The 19,420-nt window shown below is 45.3% G+C and overlaps 28 non-coding genes across 28 annotated transcripts; all 28 read right to left on the bottom strand.

The window, feature by feature from the left end:
• Nucleotides 1-504: 504 nt before the first annotated feature.
• trnav-aac (transfer RNA valine (anticodon AAC)) lies at nt 505-577 on the bottom strand. Its single transcript has one exon. It is a non-coding gene; the product is annotated as a tRNA-Val (tRNA).
• Nucleotides 578-1,194: 617 nt separating this feature from the next.
• trnav-aac (transfer RNA valine (anticodon AAC)) lies at nt 1,195-1,267 on the bottom strand. Its single transcript has one exon. It is a non-coding gene; the product is annotated as a tRNA-Val (tRNA).
• Nucleotides 1,268-1,884: 617 nt separating this feature from the next.
• Nucleotides 1,885-1,957, bottom strand: trnav-aac (transfer RNA valine (anticodon AAC)). The gene has a single exon. It is a non-coding gene; the product is annotated as a tRNA-Val (tRNA).
• Nucleotides 1,958-2,566: 609 nt separating this feature from the next.
• trnav-aac (transfer RNA valine (anticodon AAC)) lies at nt 2,567-2,639 on the bottom strand. Its single transcript has one exon. It is a non-coding gene; the product is annotated as a tRNA-Val (tRNA).
• Nucleotides 2,640-3,256: 617 nt separating this feature from the next.
• trnav-aac (transfer RNA valine (anticodon AAC)) lies at nt 3,257-3,329 on the bottom strand. Its single transcript has one exon. It is a non-coding gene; the product is annotated as a tRNA-Val (tRNA).
• Nucleotides 3,330-3,946: 617 nt separating this feature from the next.
• On the bottom strand, nt 3,947-4,019 carry trnav-aac (transfer RNA valine (anticodon AAC)). The gene has a single exon. It is a non-coding gene; the product is annotated as a tRNA-Val (tRNA).
• Nucleotides 4,020-4,636: 617 nt separating this feature from the next.
• trnav-aac (transfer RNA valine (anticodon AAC)) lies at nt 4,637-4,709 on the bottom strand. The gene has a single exon. It is a non-coding gene; the product is annotated as a tRNA-Val (tRNA).
• A 617-nt stretch (nt 4,710-5,326) lies between these two features.
• On the bottom strand, nt 5,327-5,399 carry trnav-aac (transfer RNA valine (anticodon AAC)). Its single transcript has one exon. It is a non-coding gene; the product is annotated as a tRNA-Val (tRNA).
• A 617-nt stretch (nt 5,400-6,016) lies between these two features.
• trnav-aac (transfer RNA valine (anticodon AAC)) lies at nt 6,017-6,089 on the bottom strand. The gene has a single exon. It is a non-coding gene; the product is annotated as a tRNA-Val (tRNA).
• Nucleotides 6,090-6,706: 617 nt separating this feature from the next.
• On the bottom strand, nt 6,707-6,779 carry trnav-aac (transfer RNA valine (anticodon AAC)). The gene has a single exon. It is a non-coding gene; the product is annotated as a tRNA-Val (tRNA).
• Nucleotides 6,780-7,385: 606 nt separating this feature from the next.
• Nucleotides 7,386-7,458, bottom strand: trnav-aac (transfer RNA valine (anticodon AAC)). Its single transcript has one exon. It is a non-coding gene; the product is annotated as a tRNA-Val (tRNA).
• Nucleotides 7,459-8,064: 606 nt separating this feature from the next.
• Nucleotides 8,065-8,137, bottom strand: trnav-aac (transfer RNA valine (anticodon AAC)). Its single transcript has one exon. It is a non-coding gene; the product is annotated as a tRNA-Val (tRNA).
• A 606-nt stretch (nt 8,138-8,743) lies between these two features.
• Nucleotides 8,744-8,816, bottom strand: trnav-aac (transfer RNA valine (anticodon AAC)). Its single transcript has one exon. It is a non-coding gene; the product is annotated as a tRNA-Val (tRNA).
• A 606-nt stretch (nt 8,817-9,422) lies between these two features.
• On the bottom strand, nt 9,423-9,495 carry trnav-aac (transfer RNA valine (anticodon AAC)). Its single transcript has one exon. It is a non-coding gene; the product is annotated as a tRNA-Val (tRNA).
• Nucleotides 9,496-10,104: 609 nt separating this feature from the next.
• On the bottom strand, nt 10,105-10,177 carry trnav-cac (transfer RNA valine (anticodon CAC)). The gene has a single exon. It is a non-coding gene; the product is annotated as a tRNA-Val (tRNA).
• A 606-nt stretch (nt 10,178-10,783) lies between these two features.
• On the bottom strand, nt 10,784-10,856 carry trnav-aac (transfer RNA valine (anticodon AAC)). The gene has a single exon. It is a non-coding gene; the product is annotated as a tRNA-Val (tRNA).
• Nucleotides 10,857-11,465: 609 nt separating this feature from the next.
• trnav-aac (transfer RNA valine (anticodon AAC)) lies at nt 11,466-11,538 on the bottom strand. The gene has a single exon. It is a non-coding gene; the product is annotated as a tRNA-Val (tRNA).
• Nucleotides 11,539-12,155: 617 nt separating this feature from the next.
• trnav-aac (transfer RNA valine (anticodon AAC)) lies at nt 12,156-12,228 on the bottom strand. Its single transcript has one exon. It is a non-coding gene; the product is annotated as a tRNA-Val (tRNA).
• A 617-nt stretch (nt 12,229-12,845) lies between these two features.
• On the bottom strand, nt 12,846-12,918 carry trnav-aac (transfer RNA valine (anticodon AAC)). The gene has a single exon. It is a non-coding gene; the product is annotated as a tRNA-Val (tRNA).
• Nucleotides 12,919-13,535: 617 nt separating this feature from the next.
• Nucleotides 13,536-13,608, bottom strand: trnav-aac (transfer RNA valine (anticodon AAC)). The gene has a single exon. It is a non-coding gene; the product is annotated as a tRNA-Val (tRNA).
• Nucleotides 13,609-14,225: 617 nt separating this feature from the next.
• Nucleotides 14,226-14,298, bottom strand: trnav-aac (transfer RNA valine (anticodon AAC)). The gene has a single exon. It is a non-coding gene; the product is annotated as a tRNA-Val (tRNA).
• A 606-nt stretch (nt 14,299-14,904) lies between these two features.
• Nucleotides 14,905-14,977, bottom strand: trnav-aac (transfer RNA valine (anticodon AAC)). Its single transcript has one exon. It is a non-coding gene; the product is annotated as a tRNA-Val (tRNA).
• A 609-nt stretch (nt 14,978-15,586) lies between these two features.
• Nucleotides 15,587-15,659, bottom strand: trnav-aac (transfer RNA valine (anticodon AAC)). The gene has a single exon. It is a non-coding gene; the product is annotated as a tRNA-Val (tRNA).
• Nucleotides 15,660-16,268: 609 nt separating this feature from the next.
• On the bottom strand, nt 16,269-16,341 carry trnav-aac (transfer RNA valine (anticodon AAC)). The gene has a single exon. It is a non-coding gene; the product is annotated as a tRNA-Val (tRNA).
• Nucleotides 16,342-16,958: 617 nt separating this feature from the next.
• trnav-aac (transfer RNA valine (anticodon AAC)) lies at nt 16,959-17,031 on the bottom strand. Its single transcript has one exon. It is a non-coding gene; the product is annotated as a tRNA-Val (tRNA).
• Nucleotides 17,032-17,637: 606 nt separating this feature from the next.
• On the bottom strand, nt 17,638-17,710 carry trnav-aac (transfer RNA valine (anticodon AAC)). Its single transcript has one exon. It is a non-coding gene; the product is annotated as a tRNA-Val (tRNA).
• A 617-nt stretch (nt 17,711-18,327) lies between these two features.
• On the bottom strand, nt 18,328-18,400 carry trnav-aac (transfer RNA valine (anticodon AAC)). The gene has a single exon. It is a non-coding gene; the product is annotated as a tRNA-Val (tRNA).
• A 606-nt stretch (nt 18,401-19,006) lies between these two features.
• trnav-aac (transfer RNA valine (anticodon AAC)) lies at nt 19,007-19,079 on the bottom strand. The gene has a single exon. It is a non-coding gene; the product is annotated as a tRNA-Val (tRNA).
• Nucleotides 19,080-19,420: the final 341 nt, after the last annotated feature.

Raw genomic sequence — 19,420 nt, 5'->3', positions numbered from 1 at the left:
ACAGCTGCTGTGTCATTGAGTGACAGTAAATGTCTACTACACTTAAAGCCTCCCCTGTATAGCTCCAAGAATTCCCTTCATAGGCCGGAACAGCGGCACTTTTTTTTATTTAGCCAAAAATGCTATTAGCACAGTCCTCGTTAGTATAGTGGATAGTATCTCTGCTTGTCACGCGGAAGACCAGGGTTCGATTCCCTGAAGGGGAGTTTTCTACCAGTTGCTAGTAAGACAACAGCCATTTAACACAGAGACGATACATATTGAGCATGTTTCTGCTGTCAGAGACAGCTTCACATTGACGATATGATCCTCTACCTCGGCATGCATGCACATCAGAATGGAAAATTCTGCTTCTTTTCATCCAGTTTGCTGGGAACGCTAGTCAGAACACTTTGATTGTGTGGAGGAAAAGCCAACCCTGGGGCAGTTGTACTTCTTATCCAGTTTCGGACAATTCCACTAAGTAGAGTTTTATTGTGTGGAGTAAGCAGGAACAAAGAATACTGTTTCCGCCCAGTTTCGAACGGGGGACCTTTCGCGTGTTAGGCGAACGTGATAACCACTACACTACGGAAACTGCTGAAGATGACTATTGTGCATGTGCCCAGGCTCAATGCACCATTCACACTTGACTGCAACCATTTCAGATGCCAGACAACATGATTTCCGAATGGATTCAGTCACAGCTGCTGTGTCATTGAGTGACAGTAAATGTCTACTTCACTTAAAGCCTCCCCTGTATAGCTCCAAGAATTCCCTTCATAGGCCGGAACAGCGGCACTTTTTTTTATTTAGCCAAAAATGCTATTAGCACAGTCCTCGTTAGTATAGTGGATAGTATCTCCGCTTGTCACGCGGAAGACCAGGGTTCGATTCCCTGACGGGGAGTTTTCTACCAGTTGCTAGTAAGACAACAGCCATTTAACACAGAGACGATACATATTGAGCATGTTCCTGCTGTCAGAGACAGCTTCACATTGACGATATGATCCTCTACCTCGGCATGCATGAAAGGTTGCACGTCAGAATGGAAAATTCTGCTTCTTTTCATCCAGTTTGCTGGGAACGCTGGTCAGAACACTTTGATTGTGTGGAGGAAAATCCAACCCTGGGGCAGTTGTACTTCTTATCCAGTTTCCGACAATTCCACTAAGTAGAGTTTTATTTTGTGGAGTAAGCAGGAACAAAGAATACTGTTTCCGCCCAGTTTCGAACGGGGGACCTTTCGCGTGTTAGGCGAACGTGATAACCACTACACTACGGAAACTGCTGAAGATGACTATTGTGCACGTGCCCAGGCTCAATGCACCATTCACACTTGACTGCAACCATTTCAGATGCCAGACAACATGATTTCCGAATGGATTCAGTCACAGCTGCTGTGTCATTGAGTGACAGTAAATGTCTACTTCACTTAAAGCCTACCCTGTATAGCTCCAAGAATTCCCTTCATAGGCCGGAACAGCGGCACTTTTTTTTATTTAGCCAAAAATGCTATTAGCACAGTCCTCGTTAGTATAGTGGATAGTATCTCCGCTTGTCACGCGGAAGACCAGGGTTCGATTCCCTGACGGGGAGTTTTCTACCAGTTGCTAGTAAGACAACAGCCATTTAACACAGAGACGATACATATTGAGCATGTTCCTGCTGTCAGAGACAGCTTCACATTGACGATATGATCCTCTACCTCGGCATGCATGAAAGGTTGCACGTCAGAATGGAAAATTCTGCTTCTTTTCATCCAGTTTGCTGGGAACGCTGGTCAGAACACTTTGATTGTGTGGAGGAAAATCCAACCCTGGGGCAGTTGTACTTCTTATCCAGTTTCCGACAATTCCACTAAGTAGAGTTTTATTTTGTGGAGTAAGCAGGAACAAAGAATACTGTTTCCACCCAGTTTCGAACGGGGGACCTTTCGCGTGTTAGGCGAACGTGATAACCACTACACTACGGAAACTGCTGAAGATGACTATTGTGCACGTGCCCAGGCTCAATGCACCATTCACACTTGACTGCAACCATTTCAGATGCCAGACAACATGATTTCCGAATGGATTCAGTCACAGCTGCTGTGTCATTGAGTGACAGTAAATGTCTACTACACTTAAAGCCTCCCCTGTATAGCTCCAAGAATTCCCTTCATAGGCCGGAACAGCGGCACTTTTTTTTATTTAGCCAAAAATGCTATTAGCACAGTCCTCGTTAGTATAGTGGATAGTATCTCCGCTTGTCACGCGGAAGACCAGGGTTCGATTCCCTGACGGGGAGTTTTCTACCAGTTGCTAGTAAGACAACAGCCATTTAACACAGAGACGATACATATTGAGCATGTTCCTGCTGTCAGAGACAGCTTCACATTGACGATATGATCCTCTACCTCGGCATGCATGCACATCAGAATGGAAAATTCTGCTTCTTTTCATCCAGTTTGCTGGGAACGCTAGTCAGAACACTTTGATTGTGTGGAGGAAAAGCCAACCCTGGGGCAGTTGTACTTCTTATCCAGTTTCGGACAATTCCACTAAGTAGAGTTTTATTGTGTGGAGTAAGCAGGAACAAAGAATACTGTTTCCGCCCAGTTTCCAACGGGGGACCTTTCGCGTGTTAGGCGAACGTGATAACCACTACACTACGGAAACTGCTGAAGATGACTATTGTGCATGTGCCCAGGCTCAATGCACCATTCACACTTGACTGCAACCATTTCAGATGCCAGACAACATGATTTCCGAATGGATTCAGTCACAGCTGCTGTGTCATTGAGTGACAGTAAATGTCTACTTCACTTAAAGCCTCCCCTGTATAGCTCCAAGAATTCCCTTCATAGGCCGGAACAGCGGCACTTTTTTTTATTTAGCCAAAAATGCTATTAGCACAGTCCTCGTTAGTATAGTGGATAGTATCTCCGCTTGTCACGCGGAAGACCAGGGTTCGATTCCCTGACGGGGAGTTTTCTACCAGTTGCTAGTAAGACAACAGCCATTTAACACAGAGACGATACATATTGAGCATGTTCCTGCTGTCAGAGACAGCTTCACATTGACGATATGATCCTCTACCTCGGCATGCATGAAAGGTTGCACGTCAGAATGGAAAATTCTGCTTCTTTTCATCCAGTTTGCTGGGAACGCTGGTCAGAACACTTTGATTGTGTGGAGGAAAATCCAACCCTGGGGCAGTTGTACTTCTTATCCAGTTTCCGACAATTCCACTAAGTAGAGTTTTATTTTGTGGAGTAAGCAGGAACAAAGAATACTGTTTCCGCCCAGTTTCGAACGGGGGACCTTTCGCGTGTTAGGCGAACGTGATAACCACTACACTACGGAAACTGCTGAAGATGACTATTGTGCACGTGCCCAGGCTCAATGCACCATTCACACTTGACTGCAACCATTTCAGATGCCAGACAACATGATTTCCGAATGGATTCAGTCACAGCTGCTGTGTCATTGAGTGACAGTAAATGTCTACTTCACTTAAAGCCTACCCTGTATAGCTCCAAGAATTCCCTTCATAGGCCGGAACAGCGGCACTTTTTTTTATTTAGCCAAAAATGCTATTAGCACAGTCCTCGTTAGTATAGTGGATAGTATCTCCGCTTGTCACGCGGAAGACCAGGGTTCGATTCCCTGACGGGGAGTTTTCTACCAGTTGCTAGTAAGACAACAGCCATTTAACACAGAGACGATACATATTGAGCATGTTCCTGCTGTCAGAGACAGCTTCACATTGACGATATGATCCTCTACCTCGGCATGCATGAAAGGTTGCACGTCAGAATGGAAAATTCTGCTTCTTTTCATCCAGTTTGCTGGGAACGCTGGTCAGAACACTTTGATTGTGTGGAGGAAAATCCAACCCTGGGGCAGTTGTACTTCTTATCCAGTTTCCGACAATTCCACTAAGTAGAGTTTTATTTTGTGGAGTAAGCAGGAACAAAGAATACTGTTTCCACCCAGTTTCGAACGGGGGACCTTTCGCGTGTTAGGCGAACGTGATAACCACTACACTACGGAAACTGCTGAAGATGACTATTGTGCACGTGCCCAGGCTCAATGCACCATTCACACTTGACTGCAACCATTTCAGATGCCAGACAACATGATTTCCGAATGGATTCAGTCACAGCTGCTGTGTCATTGAGTGACAGTAAATGTCTACTTCACTTAAAGCCTACCCTGTATAGCTCCAAGAATTCCCTTCATAGGCCGGAACAGCGGCACTTTTTTTTATTTAGCCAAAAATGCTATTAGCACAGTCCTCGTTAGTATAGTGGATAGTATCTCCGCTTGTCACGCGGAAGACCAGGGTTCGATTCCCTGACGGGGAGTTTTCTACCAGTTGCTAGTAAGACAACAGCCATTTAACACAGAGACGATACATATTGAGCATGTTCCTGCTGTCAGAGACAGCTTCACATTGACGATATGATCCTCTACCTCGGCATGCATGAAAGGTTGCACGTCAGAATGGAAAATTCTGCTTCTTTTCATCCAGTTTGCTGGGAACGCTGGTCAGAACACTTTGATTGTGTGGAGGAAAATCCAACCCTGGGGCAGTTGTACTTCTTATCCAGTTTCCGACAATTCCACTAAGTAGAGTTTTATTTTGTGGAGTAAGCAGGAACAAAGAATACTGTTTCCGCCCAGTTTCGAACGGGGGACCTTTCGCGTGTTAGGCGAACGTGATAACCACTACACTACGGAAACTGCTGAAGATGACTATTGTGCACGTGCCCAGGCTCAATGCACCATTCACACTTGACTGCAACCATTTCAGATGCCAGACAACATGATTTCCGAATGGATTCAGTCACAGCTGCTGTGTCATTGAGTGACAGTAAATGTCTACTTCACTTAAAGCCTACCCTGTATAGCTCCAAGAATTCCCTTCATAGGCCGGAACAGCGGCACTTTTTTTTATTTAGCCAAAAATGCTATTAGCACAGTCCTCGTTAGTATAGTGGATAGTATCTCCGCTTGTCACGCGGAAGACCAGGGTTCGATTCCCTGACGGGGAGTTTTCTACCAGTTGCTAGTAAGACAACAGCCATTTAACACAGAGACGATACATATTGAGCATGTTCCTGCTGTCAGAGACAGCTTCACATTGACGATATGATCCTCTACCTCGGCATGCATGAAAGGTTGCACGTCAGAATGGAAAATTCTGCTTCTTTTCATCCAGTTTGCTGGGAACGCTGGTCAGAACACTTTGATTGTGTGGAGGAAAATCCAACCCTGGGGCAGTTGTACTTCTTATCCAGTTTCCGACAATTCCACTAAGTAGAGTTTTATTTTGTGGAGTAAGCAGGAACAAAGAATACTGTTTCCACCCAGTTTCGAACGGGGGACCTTTCGCGTGTTAGGCGAACGTGATAACCACTACACTACGGAAACTGCTGAAGATGACTATTGTGCACGTGCCCAGGCTCAATGCACCATTCACACTTGACTGCAACCATTTCAGATGCCAGACAACATGATTTCCGAATGGATTCAGTCACAGCTGCTGTGTCATTGAGTGACAGTAAATGTCTACTTCACTTAAAGCCTCCCCTGTATAGCTCCAAGAATTCCCTTCATAGGCCGGAACAGCGGCACTTTTTTTTATTTAGCCAAAAATGCTATTAGCACAGTCCTCGTTAGTATAGTGGATAGTATCTCCGCTTGTCACGCGGAAGACCAGGGTTCGATTCCCTGACGGGGAGTTTTCTACCAGTTGCTAGTAAGACAACAGCCATTTAACACAGAGACGATACATATTGAGCATGTTCCTGCTGTCAGAGACAGCTTCACATTGACGATATGATCCTCTACCTCGGCATGCATGAAAGGTTGCACGTCAGAATGGAAAATTCTGCTTCTTTTCATCCAGTTTGCTGGGAACGCTGGTCAGAACACTTTGATTGTGTGGAGGAAAATCCAACCCTGGGGCAGTTGTACTTCTTATCCAGTTTCCGACAATTCCACTAAGTAGAGTTTTATTTTGTGGAGTAAGCAGGAACAAAGAATACTGTTTCCGCCCAGTTTCGAACGGGGGACCTTTCGCGTGTTAGGCGAACGTGATAACCACTACACTACGGAAACTGCTGAAGATGACTATTGTGCACGTGCCCAGGCTCAATGCACCATTCACACTTGACTGCAACCATTTCAGATGCCAGACAACATGATTTCCGAATGGATTCAGTCACAGCTGCTGTGTCATTGAGTGACAGTAAATGTCTACTACACTTAAAGCCTCCCCTGTATAGCTCCAAGAATTCCCTTCATAGGCCGGAACAGCGGCACTTTTTTTTATTTAGCCAAAAATGCTATTAGCACAGTCCTCGTTAGTATAGTGGATAGTATCTCCGCTTGTCACGCGGAAGACCAGGGTTCGATTCCCTGACGGGGAGTTTTCTACCAGTTGCTAGTAAGACAACAGCCATTTAACACAGAGACGATACATATTGAGCATGTTCCTGCTGTCAGAGACAGCTTCACATTGACGATATGATCCTCTACCTCGGCATGCATGAAAGGTTGCACGTCAGAATGGAAAATTCTGCTTCTTTTCATCCAGTTTGCTGGGAACGCTGGTCAGAACACTTTGATTGTGTGGAGGAAAATCCAACCCTGGGGCAGTTGTACTTCTTACCCAGTTTCCGACAATTCCACTAAGTAGAGTTTTATTTTGTGGAGTAAGCAGGAACAAAGAATACTGTTTCCGCCCAGTTTCGAACGGGGGACCTTTCGCGTGTTAGGCGAACGTGATAACCACTACACTACGGAAACTGCTGAAGATGACTATTGTGCACGTGCCCAGGCTCAATGCACCATTCACACTTGACTGCAACCATTTCAGATGCCAGACAACATGATTTCCGAATGGATTCAGTCACAGCTGCTGTGTCATTGAGTGACAGTAAATGTCTACTACACTTAAAGCCTCCCCTGTATAGCTCCAAGAATTCCCTTCATAGGCCGGAACAGCGGCACTTTTTTTTATTTAGCCAAAAATGCTATTAGCACAGTCCTCGTTAGTATAGTGGATAGTATCTCAGCTTGTCACGCGGAAGACCAGGGTTCGATTCCCTGACGGGGAGTTTTCTACCAGTTGTTAGTAAGACAACAGCCATTTAACACAGAGACGATACATATTGAGCATGTTTCTGCTGTCAGAGACAGCTTCACATTGACGATATGATCCTCTACCTCGGCATGCATGCACATCAGAATGGAAAATTCTGCTTCTTTTCATCCAGTTTGCTGGGAACGCTAGTCAGAACACTTTGATTGTGTGGAGGAAAAGCCAACCCTGGGGCAGTTGTACTTATCCAGTTTCGGACAATTCCACTAAGTAGAGTTTTATTGTGTGGAGTAAGCAGGAACAAAGAATACTGTTTCCGCCCAGTTTCGAACGGGGGACCTTTCGCGTGTTAGGCGAACGTGATAACCACTACACTACGGAAACTGCTGAAGATGACTATTGTGCACGTGCCCAGGCTCAATGCACCATTCACACTTGACTGCAACCATTTCAGATGCCAGACAACATGATTTCCGAATGGATTCAGTCACAGCTGCTGTGTCATTGAGTGACAGTAAATGTCTACTACACTTAAAGCCTCCCCTGTATAGCTCCAAGAATTCCCTTCATAGGCCGGAACAGCGGCACTTTTTTTTATTTAGCCAAAAATGCTATTAGCACAGTCCTCGTTAGTATAGTGGATAGTATCTCCGCTTGTCACGCGGAAGACCAGGGTTCGATTCCCTGACGGGGAGTTTTCTACCAGTTGTTAGTAAGACAACAGCCATTTAACACAGAGACGATACATATTGAGCATGTTTCTGCTGTCAGAGACAGCTTCACATTGACGATATGATCCTCTACCTCGGCATGCATGCACATCAGAATGGAAAATTCTGCTTCTTTTCATCCAGTTTGCTGGGAACGCTAGTCAGAACACTTTGATTGTGTGGAGGAAAAGCCAACCCTGGGGCAGTTGTACTTATCCAGTTTCGGACAATTCCACTAAGTAGAGTTTTATTGTGTGGAGTAAGCAGGAACAAAGAATACTGTTTCCGCCCAGTTTCGAACGGGGGACCTTTCGCGTGTTAGGCGAACGTGATAACCACTACACTACGGAAACTGCTGAAGATGACTATTGTGCACGTGCCCAGGCTCAATGCACCATTCACACTTGACTGCAACCATTTCAGATGCCAGACAACATGATTTCCGAATGGATTCAGTCACAGCTGCTGTGTCATTGAGTGACAGTAAATGTCTACTACACTTAAAGCCTCCCCTGTATAGCTCCAAGAATTCCCTTCATAGGCCGGAACAGCGGCACTTTTTTTTATTTAGCCAAAAATGCTATTAGCACAGTCCTCGTTAGTATAGTGGATAGTATCTCCGCTTGTCACGCGGAAGACCAGGGTTCGATTCCCTGACGGGGAGTTTTCTACCAGTTGTTAGTAAGACAACAGCCATTTAACACAGAGACGATACATATTGAGCATGTTTCTGCTGTCAGAGACAGCTTCACATTGACGATATGATCCTCTACCTCGGCATGCATGCACATCAGAATGGAAAATTCTGCTTCTTTTCATCCAGTTTGCTGGGAACGCTAGTCAGAACACTTTGATTGTGTGGAGGAAAAGCCAACCCTGGGGCAGTTGTACTTATCCAGTTTCGGACAATTCCACTAAGTAGAGTTTTATTGTGTGGAGTAAGCAGGAACAAAGAATACTGTTTCCGCCCAGTTTCGAACGGGGGACCTTTCGCGTGTTAGGCGAACGTGATAACCACTACACTACGGAAACTGCTGAAGATGACTATTGTGCACGTGCCCAGGCTCAATGCACCATTCACACTTGACTGCAACCATTTCAGATGCCAGACAACATGATTTCCGAATGGATTCAGTCACAGCTGCTGTGTCATTGAGTGACAGTAAATGTCTACTACACTTAAAGCCTCCCCTGTATAGCTCCAAGAATTCCCTTCATAGGCCGGAACAGCGGCACTTTTTTTTATTTAGCCAAAAATGCTATTAGCACAGTCCTCGTTAGTATAGTGGATAGTATCTCCGCTTGTCACGCGGAAGACCAGGGTTCGATTCCCTGACGGGGAGTTTTCTACCAGTTGTTAGTAAGACAACAGCCATTTAACACAGAGACGATACATATTGAGCATGTTTCTGCTGTCAGAGACAGCTTCACATTGACGATATGATCCTCTACCTCGGCATGCATGCACATCAGAATGGAAAATTCTGCTTCTTTTCATCCAGTTTGCTGGGAACGCTAGTCAGAACACTTTGATTGTGTGGAGGAAAAGCCAACCCTGGGGCAGTTGTACTTATCCAGTTTCGGACAATTCCACTAAGTAGAGTTTTATTTTGTGGAGTAAGCAGGAACAAAGAATACTGTTTCCGCCCAGTTTCGAACAGGGGACCTTTCGCGTGTTAGGCGAACGTGATAACCACTACACTACGGAAACTGCTGAAGATGACTATTGTGCATGTGCCCAGGCTCAATGCACCATTCACACTTGACTGCAACCATTTCAGATGCCAGACAACATGATTTCCGAATGGATTCAGTCACAGCTGCTGTGTCATTGAGTGACAGTAAATGTCTACTACACTTAAAGCCTCCCCTGTATAGCTCCAAGAATTCCCTTCATAGGCCGGAACAGCGGCACTTTTTTTTATTTAGCCAAAAATGCTATTAGCACAGTCCTCGTTAGTATAGTGGATAGTATCTCCGCTTGTCACGCGGAAGACCAGGGTTCGATTCCCTGACGGGGAGTTTTCTACCAGTTGCTAGTAAGACAACAGCCATTTAACACAGAGACGATACATATTGAGCATGTTTCTGCTGTCAGAGACAGCTTCACATTGACGATATGATCCTCTACCTCGGCATGCATGCACATCAGAATGGAAAATTCTGCTTCTTTTCATCCAGTTTGCTGGGAACGCTAGTCAGAACACTTTGATTGTGTGGAGGAAAAGCCAACCCTGGGGCAGTTGTACTTCTTATCCAGTTTCGGACAATTCCACTAAGTAGAGTTTTATTTTGTGGAGTAAGCAGGAACAAAGAATACTGTTTCCGCCCAGTTTCGAACAGGGAACCTTTCGCGTGTGAAGCGAACGTGATAACCACTACACTACGGAAACTGCTGAAGATGACTTTTATGCACGTGCCCAGGCTCAATGCACCATTCACACTTGACTGCAACCATTTCAGATGCCAGACAACATGATTTCCGAATGGATTCAGTCACAGCTGCTGTGTCATTGAGTGACAGTAAATGTCTACTACACTTAAAGCCTCCCCTGTATAGCTCCAAGAATTCCCTTCATAGGCCGGAACAGCGGCACTTTTTTTTATTTAGCCAAAAATGCTATTAGCACAGTCCTCGTTAGTATAGTGGATAGTATCTCCGCTTGTCACGCGGAAGACCAGGGTTCGATTCCCTGAAGGGGAGTTTTCTACCAGTTGCTAGTAAGACAACAGCCATTTAACACAGAGACGATACATATTGAGCATGTTTCTGCTGTCAGAGACAGCTTCACATTGACGATATGATCCTCTACCTCGGCATGCATGCACATCAGAATGGAAAATTCTGCTTCTTTTCATCCAGTTTGCTGGGAACGCTAGTCAGAACACTTTGATTGTGTGGAGGAAAAGCCAACCCTGGGGCAGTTGTACTTATCCAGTTTCGGACAATTCCACTAAGTAGAGTTTTATTTTGTGGAGTAAGCAGGAACAAAGAATACTGTTTCCGCCCAGTTTCGAACAGGGGACCTTTCGCGTGTTAGGCGAACGTGATAACCACTACACTACGGAAACTGCTGAAGATGACTATTGTGCATGTGCCCAGGCTCAATGCACCATTCACACTTGACTGCAACCATTTCAGATGCCAGACAACATGATTTCCGAATGGATTCAGTCACAGCTGCTGTGTCATTGAGTGACAGTAAATGTCTACTACACTTAAAGCCTCCCCTGTATAGCTCCAAGAATTCCCTTCATAGGCCGGAACAGCGGCACTTTTTTTTATTTAGCCAAAAATGCTATTAGCACAGTCCTCGTTAGTATAGTGGATAGTATCTCCGCTTGTCACGCGGAAGACCAGGGTTCGATTCCCTGACGGGGAGTTTTCTACCAGTTGCTAGTAAGACAACAGCCATTTAACACAGAGACGATACATATTGAGCATGTTTCTGCTGTCAGAGACAGCTTCACATTGACGATATGATCCTCTACCTCGGCATGCATGCACATCAGAATGGAAAATTCTGCTTCTTTTCATCCAGTTTGCTGGGAACGCTAGTCAGAACACTTTGATTGTGTGGAGGAAAAGCCAACCCTGGGGCAGTTGTACTTCTTATCCAGTTTCGGACAATTCCACTAAGTAGAGTTTTATTGTGTGGAGTAAGCAGGAACAAAGAATACTGTTTCCGCCCAGTTTCGAACGGGGGACCTTTCGCGTGTTAGGCGAACGTGATAACCACTACACTACGGAAACTGCTGAAGATGACTATTGTGCACGTGCCCAGGCTCAATGCACCATTCACACTTGACTGCAACCATTTCAGATGCCAGACAACATGATTTCCGAATGGATTCAGTCACAGCTGCTGTGTCATTGAGTGACAGTAAATGTCTACTACACTTAAAGCCTCCCCTGTATAGCTCCAAGAATTCCCTTCATAGGCCGGAACAGCGGCACTTTTTTTTATTTAGCCAAAAATGCTATTAGCACAGTCCTCGTTAGTATAGTGGATAGTATCTCCGCTTGTCACGCGGAAGACCAGGGTTCGATTCCCTGACGGGGAGTTTTCTACCAGTTGCTAGTAAGACAACAGCCATTTAACACAGAGACGATACATATTGAGCATGTTCCTGCTGTCAGAGACAGCTTCACATTGACGATATGATCCTCTACCTCGGCATGCATGAAAGGTTGCACGTCAGAATGGAAAATTCTGCTTCTTTTCATCCAGTTTGCTGGGAACGCTGGTCAGAACACTTTGATTGTGTGGAGGAAAATCCAACCCTGGGGCAGTTGTACTTCTTATCCAGTTTCCGACAATTCCACTAAGTAGAGTTTTATTTTGTGGAGTAAGCAGGAACAAAGAATACTGTTTCCGCCCAGTTTCGAACGGGGGACCTTTCGCGTGTTAGGCGAACGTGATAACCACTACACTACGGAAACTGCTGAAGATGACTATTGTGCATGTGCCCAGGCTCAATGCACCATTCACACTTGACTGCAACCATTTCAGATGCCAGACAACATGATTTCCGAATGGATTCAGTCACAGCTGCTGTGTCATTGAGTGACAGTAAATGTCTACTTCACTTAAAGCCTCCCCTGTATAGCTCCAAGAATTCCCTTCATAGGCCGGAACAGCGGCACTTTTTTTTATTTAGCCAAAAATGCTATTAGCACAGTCCTCGTTAGTATAGTGGATAGTATCTCCGCTTGTCACGCGGAAGACCAGGGTTCGATTCCCTGACGGGGAGTTTTCTACCAGTTGCTAGTAAGACAACAGCCATTTAACACAGAGACGATACATATTGAGCATGTTCCTGCTGTCAGAGACAGCTTCACATTGACGATATGATCCTCTACCTCGGCATGCATGAAAGGTTGCACGTCAGAATGGAAAATTCTGCTTCTTTTCATCCAGTTTGCTGGGAACGCTGGTCAGAACACTTTGATTGTGTGGAGGAAAATCCAACCCTGGGGCAGTTGTACTTCTTATCCAGTTTCCGACAATTCCACTAAGTAGAGTTTTATTTTGTGGAGTAAGCAGGAACAAAGAATACTGTTTCCGCCCAGTTTCGAACGGGGGACCTTTCGCGTGTTAGGCGAACGTGATAACCACTACACTACGGAAACTGCTGAAGATGACTATTGTGCATGTGCCCAGGCTCAATGCACCATTCACACTTGACTGCAACCATTTCAGATGCCAGACAACATGATTTCCGAATGGATTCAGTCACAGCTGCTGTGTCATTGAGTGACAGTAAATGTCTACTACACTTAAAGCCTCCCCTGTATAGCTCCAAGAATTCCCTTCATAGGCCGGAACAGCGGCACTTTTTTTTATTTAGCCAAAAATGCTATTACCACAGTCCTCGTTAGTATAGTGGATAGTATCTCCGCTTGTCACGCGGAAGACCAGGGTTCGATTCCCTGACGGGGAGTTTTCTACCAGTTGCTAGTAAGACAACAGCCATTTAACACAGAGACGATACATATTGAGCATGTTCCTGCTGTCAGAGACAGCTTCACATTGACGATATGATCCTCTACCTCGGCATGCATGAAAGGTTGCACGTCAGAATGGAAAATTCTGCTTCTTTTCATCCAGTTTGCTGGGAACGCTGGTCAGAACACTTTGATTGTGTGGAGGAAAATCCAACCCTGGGGCAGTTGTACTTCTTATCCAGTTTCCGACAATTCCACTAAGTAGAGTTTTATTTTGTGGAGTAAGCAGGAACAAAGAATACTGTTTCCGCCCAGTTTCGAACGGGGGACCTTTCGCGTGTTAGGCGAACGTGATAACCACTACACTACGGAAACTGCTGAAGATGACTATTGTGCATGTGCCCAGGCTCAATGCACCATTCACACTTGACTGCAACCATTTCAGATGCCAGACAACATGATTTCCGAATGGATTCAGTCACAGCTGCTGTGTCATTGAGTGACAGTAAATGTCTACTTCACTTAAAGCCTCCCCTGTATAGCTCCAAGAATTCCCTTCATAGGCCGGAACAGCGGCACTTTTTTTTATTTAGCCAAAAATGCTATTAGCACAGTCCTCGTTAGTATAGTGGATAGTATCTCCGCTTGTCACGCGGAAGACCAGGGTTCGATTCCCTGACGGGGAGTTTTCTACCAGTTGCTAGTAAGACAACAGCCATTTAACACAGAGACGATACATATTGAGCATGTTCCTGCTGTCAGAGACAGCTTCACATTGACGATATGATCCTCTACCTCGGCATGCATGAAAGGTTGCACGTCAGAATGGAAAATTCTGCTTCTTTTCATCCAGTTTGCTGGGAACGCTGGTCAGAACACTTTGATTGTGTGGAGGAAAATCCAACCCTGGGGCAGTTGTACTTCTTATCCAGTTTCCGACAATTCCACTAAGTAGAGTTTTATTTTGTGGAGTAAGCAGGAACAAAGAATACTGTTTCCGCCCAGTTTCGAACGGGGGACCTTTCGCGTGTTAGGCGAACGTGATAACCACTACACTACGGAAACTGCTGAAGATGACTATTGTGCATGTGCCCAGGCTCAATGCACCATTCACACTTGACTGCAACCATTTCAGATGCCAGACAACATGATTTCCGAATGGATTCAGTCACAGCTGCTGTGTCATTGAGTGACAGTAAATGTCTACTACACTTAAAGCCTCCCCTGTATAGCTCCAAGAATTCCCTTCATAGGCCGGAACAGCGGCACTTTTTTTTATTTAGCCAAAAATGCTATTACCACAGTCCTCGTTAGTATAGTGGATAGTATCTCCGCTTGTCACGCGGAAGACCAGGGTTCGATTCCCTGACGGGGAGTTTTCTACCAGTTGCTAGTAAGACAACAGCCATTTAACACAGAGACGATACATATTGAGCATGTTTCTGCTGTCAGAGACAGCTTCACATTGACGATATGATCCTCTACCTCGGCATGCATGCACATCAGAATGGAAAATTCTGCTTCTTTTCATCCAGTTTGCTGGGAACGCTAGTCAGAACACTTTGATTGTGTGGAGGAAAAGCCAACCCTGGGGCAGTTGTACTTATCCAGTTTCGGACAATTCCACTAAGTAGAGTTTTATTTTGTGGAGTAAGCAGGAACAAAGAATACTGTTTCCGCCCAGTTTCGAACAGGGGACCTTTCGCGTGTTAGGCGAACGTGATAACCACTACACTACGGAAACTGCTGAAGATGACTATTGTGCATGTGCCCAGGCTCAATGCACCATTCACACTTGACTGCAACCATTTCAGATGCCAGACAACATGATTTCCGAATGGATTCAGTCACAGCTGCTGTGTCATTGAGTGACAGTAAATGTCTACTACACTTAAAGCCTCCCCTGTATAGCTCCAAGAATTCCCTTCATAGGCCGGAACAGCGGCACTTTTTTTTATTTAGCCAAAAATGCTATTAGCACAGTCCTCGTTAGTATAGTGGATAGTATCTCCGCTTGTCACGCGGAAGACCAGGGTTCGATTCCCTGACGGGGAGTTTTCTACCAGTTGCTAGTAAGACAACAGCCATTTAACACAGAGACGATACATATTGAGCATGTTTCTGCTGTCAGAGACAGCTTCACATTGACGATATGATCCTCTACCTCGGCATGCATGCACATCAGAATGGAAAATTCTGCTTCTTTTCATCCAGTTTGCTGGGAACGCTAGTCAGAACACTTTGATTGTGTGGAGGAAAAGCCAACCCTGGGGCAGTTGTACTTCTTATCCAGTTTCGGACAATTCCACTAAGTAGAGTTTTATTGTGTGGAGTAAGCAGGAACAAAGAATACTGTTTCCGCCCAGTTTCGAACGGGGGACCTTTCGCGTGTTAGGCGAACGTGATAACCACTACACTACGGAAACTGCTGAAGATGACTATTGTGCACGTGCCCAGGCTCAATGCACCATTCACACTTGACTGCAACCATTTCAGATGCCAGACAACATGATTTCCGAATGGATTCAGTCACAGCTGCTGTGTCATTGAGTGACAGTAAATGTCTACTACACTTAAAGCCTCCCCTGTATAGCTCCAAGAATTCCCTTCATAGGCCGGAACAGCGGCACTTTTTTTTATTTAGCCAAAAATGCTATTAGCACAGTCCTCGTTAGTATAGTGGATAGTATCTCCGCTTGTCACGCGGAAGACCAGGGTTCGATTCCCTGAAGGGGAGTTTTCTACCAGTTGCTAGTAAGACAACAGCCATTTAACACAGAGACGATACATATTGAGCATGTTTCTGCTGTCAGAGACAGCTTCACATTGACGATATGATCCTCTACCTCGGCATGCATGCACATCAGAATGGAAAATTCTGCTTCTTTTCATCCAGTTTGCTGGGAACGCTAGTCAGAACACTTTGATTGTGTGGAGGAAAAGCCAACCCTGGGGCAGTTGTACTTCTTATCCAGTTTCGCACAATTCCACTAAGTAGAGTTTTATTGTGTGGAGTAAGCAGGAACAAAGAATACTGTTTCCGCCCAGTTTCCAACGGGGGACCTTTCGCGTGTTAGGCGAACGTGATAACCACTACACTACGGAAACTGCTGAAGATGACTATTGTGCATGTGCCCAGGCTCAATGCACCATTCACACTTGACTGCAACCATTTCAGATGCCAGACAACATGATTTCCGAATGGATTCAGTCACAGCTGCTGTGTCATTGAGTGACAGTAAATGTCTACTTCACTTAAAGCCTCCCCTGTATAGCTCCAAGAATTCCCTTCATAGGCCGGAACAGCGGCACTTTTTTTTATTTAGCCAAAAATGCTATTAGCACAGTCCTCGTTAGTATAGTGGATAGTATCTCCGCTTGTCACGCGGAAGACCAGGGTTCGATTCCCTGACGGGGAGTTTTCTACCAGTTGCTAGTAAGACAACAGCCATTTAACACAGAGACGATACATATTGAGCATGTTCCTGCTGTCAGAGACAGCTTCACATTGACGATATGATCCTCTACCTCGGCATGCATGAAAGGTTGCACGTCAGAATGGAAAATTCTGCTTCTTTTCATCCAGTTTGCTGGGAACGCTGGTCAGAACACTTTGATTGTGTGGAGGAAAATCCAACCCTGGGGCAGTTGTACTTCTTATCCAGTTTCCGACAATTCCACTAAGTAGAGTTTTATTTTGTGGAGTAAGCAGGAACAAAGAATACTGTTTCCGCCCAGTTTCGAACGGGGGACCTTTCGCGTGTTAGGCGAACGTGATAACCACTACACTACGGAAACTGCTGAAGATGACTATTGTGCATGTGCCCAGGCTCAATGCACCATTCACACTTGACTGCAACCATTTCAGATGCCAGACAACATGATTTCCGAATGGATTCAGTCACAGCTGCTGTGTCATTGAGTGACAGTAAATGTCTACTACACTTAAAGCCTCCCCTGTATAGCTCCAAGAATTCCCTTCATAGGCCGGAACAGCGGCACTTTTTTTTATTTAGCCAAAAATGCTATTACCACAGTCCTCGTTAGTATAGTGGATAGTATCTCCGCTTGTCACGCGGAAGACCAGGGTTCGATTCCCTGACGGGGAGTTTTCTACCAGTTGCTAGTAAGACAACAGCCATTTAACACAGAGACGATACATATTGAGCATGTTTCTGCTGTCAGAGACAGCTTCACATTGACGATATGATCCTCTACCTCGGCATGCATGCACATCAGAATGGAAAATTCTGCTTCTTTTCATCCAGTTTGCTGGGAACGCTAGTCAGAACACTTTGATTGTGTGGAGGAAAAGCCAACCCTGGGGCAGTTGTACTTATCCAGTTTCGGACAATTCCACTAAGTAGAGTTTTATTGTGTGGAGTAAGCAGGAACAAAGAATACTGTTTCCGCCCAGTTTCGAACAGGGGACCTTTCGCGTGTTAGGCGAACGTGATAACCACTACACTACGGAAACTGCTGAAGATGACTATTGTGCATGTGCCCAGGCTCAATGCACCATTCACACTTGACTGCAACCATTTCAGATGCCAGACAACATGATTTCCGAATGGATTCAGTCACAGCTGCTGTGTCATTGAGTGACAGTAAATGTCTACTTCACTTAAAGCCTCCCCTGTATAGCTCCAAGAATTCCCTTCATAGGCCGGAACAGCGGCACTTTTTTTTATTTAGCCAAAAATGCTATTAGCACAGTCCTCGTTAGTATAGTGGATAGTATCTCCGCTTGTCACGCGGAAGACCAGGGTTCGATTCCCTGACGGGGAGTTTTCTACCAGTTGCTAGTAAGACAACAGCCATTTAACACAGAGACGATACATATTGAGCATGTTCCTGCTGTCAGAGACAGCTTCACATTGACGATATGATCCTCTACCTCGGCATGCATGAAAGGTTGCACGTCAGAATGGAAAATTCTGCTTCTTTTCATCCAGTTTGCTGGGAACGCTGGTCAGAACACTTTGATTGTGTGGAGGAAAATCCAACCCTGGGGCAGTTGTACTTCTTATCCAGTTTCCGACAATTCCACTAAGTAGAGTTTTATTTTGTGGAGTAAGCAGGAACAAAGAATACTGTTTCCGCCCAGTTTCGAACGGGGGACCTTTCGCGTGTTAGGCGAACGTGATAACCACTACACTACGGAAACTGCTGAAGATGACTATTGTGCATGTGCCCAGGCTCAATGCACCATTCACACTTGACTGCAACCATTTCAGATGCCAGACAACATGATTTCCGAATGGATTCAGTCACAGCTGCTGTGTCATTGAGTGACAGTAAATGTCTACTACACTTAAAGCCTCCCCTGTATAGCTCCAAGAATTCCCTTCATAGGCCGGAACAGCGGCACTTTTTTTTATTTAGCCAAAAATGCTATTACCACAGTCCTCGTTAGTATAGTGGATAGTATCTCCGCTTGTCACGCGGAAGACCAGGGTTCGATTCCCTGACGGGGAGTTTTCTACCAGTTGCTAGTAAGACAACAGCCATTTAACACAGAGACGATACATATTGAGCATGTTTCTGCTGTCAGAGACAGCTTCACATTGACGATATGATCCTCTACCTCGGCATGCATGCACATCAGAATGGAAAATTCTGCTTCTTTTCATCCAGTTTGCTGGGAACGCTAGTCAGAACACTTTGATTGTGTGGAGGAAAAGCCAACCCTGGGGCAGTTGTACTTATCCAGTTTCGGACAATTCCACTAAGTAGAGTTTTATTGTGTGGAGTAAGCAGGAACAAAGAATACTGTTTCCGCCCAGTTTCGAACAGGGGACCTTTCGCGTGTTAGGCGAACGTGATAACCACTACACTACGGAAACTGCTGAAGATGACTATTGTGCATGTGCCCAGGCTCAATGCACCATTCACACTTGACTGCAACCATTTCAGATGCCAGACAACATGATTTCCGAATGGATTCAGTCACAGCTGCTGTGTCATTGAGTGACAGTAAATGTCTACTACACTTAAAGCCTCCCCTGTATAGCTCCAAGAATTCCCTTCATAGGCCGGAACAGCGGCACTTTTTTTTATTTAGCCAAAAATGCTATTAGCACAGTCCTCGTTAGTATAGTGGATAGTATCTCCGCTTGTCACGCGGAAGACCAGGGTTCGATTCCCTGATGGGGAGTTTTCTACCAGTTGCTAGTAAGACAACAGC

Source organism: Anarhichas minor, unplaced genomic scaffold (assembly GCF_050575085.1).
Source record: "Anarhichas minor isolate MPS153535 unplaced genomic scaffold, ASM5057508v1 ptg000136l, whole genome shotgun sequence".
NCBI lineage: Eukaryota > Metazoa > Chordata > Actinopteri > Perciformes > Anarhichadidae > Anarhichas > Anarhichas minor.
Note: the sequence above shows the minus strand (reverse complement) of the source record. Positions and strands in the feature narration are given on the sequence as shown.